Below are 7,130 nucleotides of genomic sequence, written 5' to 3' on the forward strand. Positions count from 1 at the left end.
TAAAGGGGGGTGTCACAAATATTTGGCCTGTTAAGCCCTTTGAGACTGTAATGGTGATTAAGGGCTATACAAATAAAATTGAATTGAATAAAGATACTTCATCTTTACAGATTTTGTTTTGGGGAATTGGGACAGCTGAGCAGCTTAAGCATCCTTACTGGTGAATCTGATCTGACGATATCAATCATAGGACTATGAAGCTGCAGAGTTCTTCCAAGAAAGGGTTCCAATCCAGAATAGCTTTTAACACACTTTATTTGTTAAAGTATTTCGGTATGTAACTATGGAGCAAAAGGAGGTGGAAGCGTGTTGAACACTTGCTGAGCGTCTCCCTGCTGATCAAAAACATTAACCCTTTGTCTGGTAGCAGCTAGAAGATTCTGAAGTCCAACTTCTCTGTCGAGATTGAACTGAAATGCAATGCACAACATGCAATTTGTCCTTATCTCAATTTTTAAAACTTTTTATATTTTTTATTATTACTATTTATTGTGCTGCGCCCTCTCGATCTCTCTCTCTCGATCTCTCTCTCTCTGTATTAATACTGTACTTGACTTGGGAAGCCCTGCACAAGAATTCCAATGTGTTTGAACTGTCTGGTTTATGCACAAATGGCGAATAAAAACCTGAACCTTGGAACCTTTTTTTTTTTTACCTTTTTGAGATTGATAGGGTGAAGTGGGCGTGGCCTATGTGACGTATTAGCCTCAGCTTCACCTATCTAAAGGTGCTGCCTTCTGTGTGGTTGGAGCAGCTATTGCAGCCTTCAATAAGGTCCTGCTCCCCTTGTGGCAATGTATAGTATTTAGGGCTTATATGTTTGGTCCTGCTTCCTTGGGGCTATGTGGGGGCAGCTCAGGTTCTTAAAATACGTAACAAAGCCAATAACATAAGGCTGAATATGTGAAAAGACAAGGTAGATAATGATCGAGGAGTAAACAAGGAAATGATTGGTAAATATCTAACATGGAACCAAATTACTATTTATTTGATCTGTTACTCCAAGTGCCCCTGACTGCAGCCCGCAGATCGAGGAGGAGCTAAATGTGGGCGGGTCTAAACGTTTAAGCCAGCCCACATTTAAGGAAAATTCCGCGCAGCATCATGGACTCAGACGGAAATACGTTCTCCCGCTTGTATTTCCGTCTGAGTCCATGATACTGCGCGCTTTTCTGCCTAGAGGTAAGTTGCCGCTCTCTGTTCGTGTACATTATAAACTAATGTATGGATAGACCAACAAGTTGATCATTAAAATATTCATGGAAGTAACATGCATAGGCCTCATGTTTATGTCATGAGGTTGTTTGAAAAATAGCATTTAGGCAGTGTTTTTCATATTTTTTTAACGCCATGCCCGAGGGCATGGCGTTATGAGGACAATTAAATAATATGAGGACAATTAAATAAACTCCAATGTTTTGCTTATCGGTAATATTCTCCACATTGGTAAGATATGTTTCGTGAAACATTGAAACCTGATTTAAATTTTGCTTTTCCCCTCCAGATTTGCCTGCACATTGCACCACATAACACACACATTACGAAACCAACAGTTCTTTTAAGAACTCCTCTCTGTCTGTCTTTGTCTGACTGACTGACTGACTGACTGATGGTCTGTCTGTCTGACGGACCGTCTGTGTCCTTATTTTCTGTGGTCAGGTAGGTTCACTGCAATGCTTAAAAAAATCATATTTCATATCCGGGTTTATAAAAACAGTTACTAATGCGCTATATTTGTGTGTGTTTCTACCCTAGAGTAATAAAGAACGTAATCAATAAATCATTCACTTGAATTAGAGTATGATAAGGCATAATAACAGGATTTGAATATCAACATTTAATGCATGGCCTTACTCTTTGCATAGGGCATTCCATTTTGATATTGGAATTCTGCGTTGACAATGATCAAAATAAAACTAATGAAATACATTCATTTATCCATTCTTTGTGTCCATTTGTTACCCACAGCTACTTTGATTGACCTTGTGTTGCCTTCGTACATGTGCGTGTGTGTATGTGCGTGACAGGTGTACCACTGCGATTGCCATACTTTTATTAAAATACATTGTTCACACCTCAGGGCCTAACAAAGCAAGGGTGCTCCAACAACTGTGGCGTGTTTGTTTTGATGGTAAGACCTAATCAGTATGTTATAGCATTGCTGTTGTCTGTAAAAAGGTTTGCTTGCTACATTAAAACCACATTAATTTGTATTGAAAAAAAATTATCCTTGGAAACACGCCTGACATTATATTAACCAGTACCTCTTGACTTTCAGTACACTCTGTACATAGTAATGGGGGCCAATTGTGATTTCAGAGAGGTATGTGTAAATCGTGACACATTATGCTTAGTGTACAAGGTGTTATTTCTTTTTACAACATATTAACATCTTCCTGCAAATTAGGAGATGGTGGTGTCTCGCTCTCCTGCAGAACTTCCCTTAGCCGTAAGTGCCCTGAATATCACACTTTTGAATCAAATGACAAAAAAAACAGTTTTACGCACTGCCAACAGACCAACGTGAATGTTTTCATAGTTACTGTATGTTGTCATAAAATCACTAAGGTCTGAGGAAGACCGATTGCAGGACAGAAAACGGCGACGAGTGCAAGGAGAGCTACAGGTGAGAGGTAATGTGATTAATTAGTCTTGTAGCAAACTATTGCTAGACTAAAGCGTAATCCCTCCACTTATTTCAATTAACTGTTTCACATCTTGCATTGTTATTGTGCCTATAAGAACCGCAATCTGTTTCCTTTCTAGACCCTGGGAAATTGACGGACCTGGAAACCGGGAACAGGATTGCTTGCTATGGGCCAGATACTTGATAATACCCTGATACTTGCCTTTTTTAAACATTTATGGAAGCTTTTTTTTTTTTCTTCTTTACAGATCAAAATTTCTTGCCTGGGGTGAAAATAAAAATCAATGATGCAAAGTCTTCTGTCTTTGGTTTATTTGACTTAGCTAATATAATTGAGTGTAAGAAATAATATGTGTCTATACTAAAAAAGACATTTGAAATGACAAGTTAAAAGTAGAAATGTCTAAGTCTATCAAATGCATGAACCTTTTTCCATATTACCGGTAAGTCATTGTGCTCTGCTGTGCTGTGCTGTATTGATGTTTGAGAATGTGCTGCCGGATCTCCGCCACCAGATGGCGCCCGTGAGGGTAAAACCATGATGCTGAGTCCATGATACTGCGCGGAATTTTCCTTAAATGTGGGCTGGCTTAAACGTTTAAGCCCGCCCTCATTTAGCTCCTCCTCGATCTGCGAGCTGCAGTCAGGGGTTACTCGGTGGAATGGCCATGAAGTAGGTCTGTATATGCAGTGTAAGCTTGTCCAGGCCCTGCAAGTCAGGATGTAGGCTATGAATCTGAATGAATAGTAGGTAAATAGGTAGTGGCCATCCCCAAAATGCACCAGAATACAGGAAATCAAATTTATTAAATTAAAAAATATATATGGGGGGGGGGGGGGGACCTCAGACCCCCTATCTATTACTGTGCCCCACCAACATGTTTGATCGCCAGCCGCCACTGGGCCCACTAATACCTATATTAAAGCATCCATAAAATAGCATGGCATGGGATCTTTAAGCATTTCCTGGTGCATAATGTGACGTTTCAGTACCTAAAACCCCGTTTCTACCCGTTGACACGACAACACGTAACCGGCGTTTTCAGAAATCTCCACTTTGGCCAGAGTTTTTTTAGAAATGATCGGTTTCTGTGACAAAAACGGCGTTTTTGTGTAAATGAGAGGCCAAACCGTGTGAAAATATCTGCGTTTTCCCTTCGTGTAAACGGGGCCTCACGCCTCGTTTCCACATACGTACATTCTCGTATGCGATCCAACCGTCTCCGACCGAAAGTCCATTCATTCCTCCGTAATGTCCGTTTTTCCTCCGAGACTCCTCCCCTCCGTAAAATTTCTGTCCGGTATGTCCGTAATATACGTTAAAAAAAATTAACTTTCGCCGTCGTTTTACGGAGATACCGTATGAAAGTTTTTATGTTTTTCACAAAACATGTAAGTACCTGGCAGGCCAAACTCCTCGCCGATCTCTTTCCAAGCCTGGTTGGTTTTGTTTTTATCTCTGTATATGTCGATCCTCACGTTCCAAAGTACCGGTCTCCTAAAAACGGCCATTATCATACGTTCCCCAATCTTTTTGGCTGACCGTAAATAAATCCATGTCCGTACGTAAAATACTAGCGCCCCCTTCCGTAAATTTACGGAAGCACGGATACGAAAAACATACGTATGTGGAAACGAGGCGTTAACCTTCGCATTGATTGCTCAATGCATCACAGGTATGCAGCCTCACCCAAACCACACACACAATTTACGAAACGCAAACGCATACATCCACTGCAAGCAAGCACATACACACCGCATACACACCGCATACACATACCGCACACACACGCACATGCGCACAAACATACACGGAAACACACACGCACGCGTACACACACCGCACTTCAAGACAAAGGCAGAGACACATACCCGGATATGCACACACAGGCGCACACGCACGCGCAGACATCACACATCAAGACAAAGGCAGCGACAAACTCACTAAGGTAAGAAGTTATTATAATAAACATAACGGCTCCGACATCGACACACGCGCCCAGGTAAGAACACACACGCACACACCGCAGCGACACACTCGAACAGGTAAGATGTTATGTTTTTAAAAATGACGGCTAAGCCGTTAACTAAAGTACATATCTCTTTGCATATATTTTTAAGCCCATGCCCCCTGCTGGTGTAATAGTGCAGGTGTTTGTTGTAAGGCAGGTTGATTTTGTAATTATTCAGTAATAATTTATAAAATTTTGTCTGAAACCTTTTATGTTTAAATGTGAGGCTTTACTCATCCCACAATAAATTAAGTATAATGTTATTGAGTCAAAATATCTAAATGTGGGGGCTTTCTAAGTAAATATTGATTGATATGGCTTTAATTAAATCAGCATTGGTTAACGCTCTGTAGACTAAGGTACGAGTCCCCACTCACACGGCCACCAAGAAGGGAGTACCCCCAAAAGACCCCCAACGTGGACAGTCAAAGAGTTACTAATTTAATGTTAAAAAAAGTAGCAAGACCCTTTTAGTCCTAACACCCCCCCCCAGCCCCTCTGAAGGGGGGGATGGGGGGGTTGGGCCACGTTGGGGACGTTATGGGGGTACTCCCTTCTTGGTGGCCGTGTGAGCGGGGACTCGTACCTTGGTCTACAGATCGTTAACCAACAGCCCTGACCGCTTCACCACCAAGACGCTAACCAGAGCATGTTTGGAGGTTATACTTGACTTTACCATTCACATGATAGAGAAATAAGTTGCATCCATTAAGGTACCTCTTGAACCCTGGTTCTGAACAGGGAACCTGAACCTACATAGTGTCTGAAAGCTCATCATGAAGGTCAGCTTCTTATTGGCCGTACGTGCGAGCTCGAACCTGCACCTGCAGAGTGTTAACCCACAGCCTTACCTCCACACCACCAAGACGCAGATCTTGATGTTTTGGGGGTTATACTTGACTTTACAATTCACACAGTCTAGAAATAAGCGGTATCCATTAAGGTACTTATTCCATCAGGTTAAACCCTGGGTCTAAGCGGTGAACAGAATCTAGGCTCAGCAAGAAAGGATGAGCAAATTCTTAATCACTGTGAGCTGGGACTCGAACCTGCGTCTGAGTTTTGATGATTTGACGATTTTGTTGATGGCGGTTGGACTTGACTTTACAACTCAAATGATATAGAAAAAAACATTAGAGAACATTAGATGGACTTGAACCCCGGTCTCAGGAATGTCAGCCAACTGCTCTCTCCACTTCCCCATGGAGATTGGGATCATTCTGTGGTCGAAGGCTATATCAATCAGTTCAATAGAAATATCATTACAGATTTTATAGACTTACTAGACTTACCCTTAGTTAATTCACATACATTAAACAGGAATTGAACAGGAATTGCCCAAACATAATTTTACTCTTCTCCTTGAGCCTTACGAAATGTCTTGCGATATTGAAATCTCCCTTCCCCCCTGCGGACTGTTGTAGTTGTTTTACTTTTCTTATGTTTTGTGTGTATGCTATGTGTTACTGTGTAGCCTACTACTGCCCGTCTTGGCCAGGACACTGGAAGTGATGTTTATCTCAATGAAGATTATTATTTTCAGCTAACCAATAGCAGTTGCCTTGCATTTTAAAATGTCAATGCAATCATCAGCCCTGAATAACTGTAAAAGCTATTTAATAATTGATTTGCATGCATAGAATACTGCACTTTCCATTGTATAATTAACCCTGTTAATTACAACTAGAGGTTGAGCGTGCGTAATGAGAGCAACCTTCCCGTTCAATCCGTAGAAGAAGTGAATCAATAACAGTTTTGTTAGTCCTATTGTTTTTGGGCCCTTTTCCAAATAATGTGGAGACAACAATACGGTAAACATTAAACAGACTTTCTTTTTTTATTTTAAAACAACTATAAAATTAAACTAAACAAGAGCAGATGTGCATTTTTAACATAAATTACAACACTGACTTCCACAACATGCAAATTACTTTGAAAAAAATAAACCAACGAAACACTGTAGTGCACTGTCCTGCAGCCAGCGTACACTCGAACAAACGGTCACAGGTACCTCTAAAGCCTGATTCAAGCTGTGCAATAACCAAACGCTTCAAGTGTGTGCTCACGGGAGTCTCAGCATAAATAGAGCATATCATCAAAAAAGAGACAGAGAATGCATAGCAAACTGTATGAACATTCAACGTCAATAACGCCAACATTAGAAAAACACCATAGCAACATCGCTACATCGTATGTGAGTCATTCAATCTGTGAAAATGGAGTCGTCAGAAAATATCTATTTACAGTCGCCGTTTAACTAACGGTACGTCTATTGTAACAAGCCGGCAACATTGAACTAAGCAAACTTCTGGAACTTGTTTGTTTCAAACAACGGACGGCATTCATGTTGACGATAACCCTGCACTGATATCGCATTTTAAAAAACCCTTAAATATCAGTGTACTTTAATTTTGTAGAGATTTTTGCATATTGTTGTAGGCCTACATAATGTTTTCTACAACCAATATAAT

The sequence above is a fragment of the Gadus chalcogrammus genome, chromosome 18 (genome assembly GCF_026213295.1).
Source record: "Gadus chalcogrammus isolate NIFS_2021 chromosome 18, NIFS_Gcha_1.0, whole genome shotgun sequence".
Lineage (NCBI taxonomy): Eukaryota > Metazoa > Chordata > Actinopteri > Gadiformes > Gadidae > Gadus > Gadus chalcogrammus.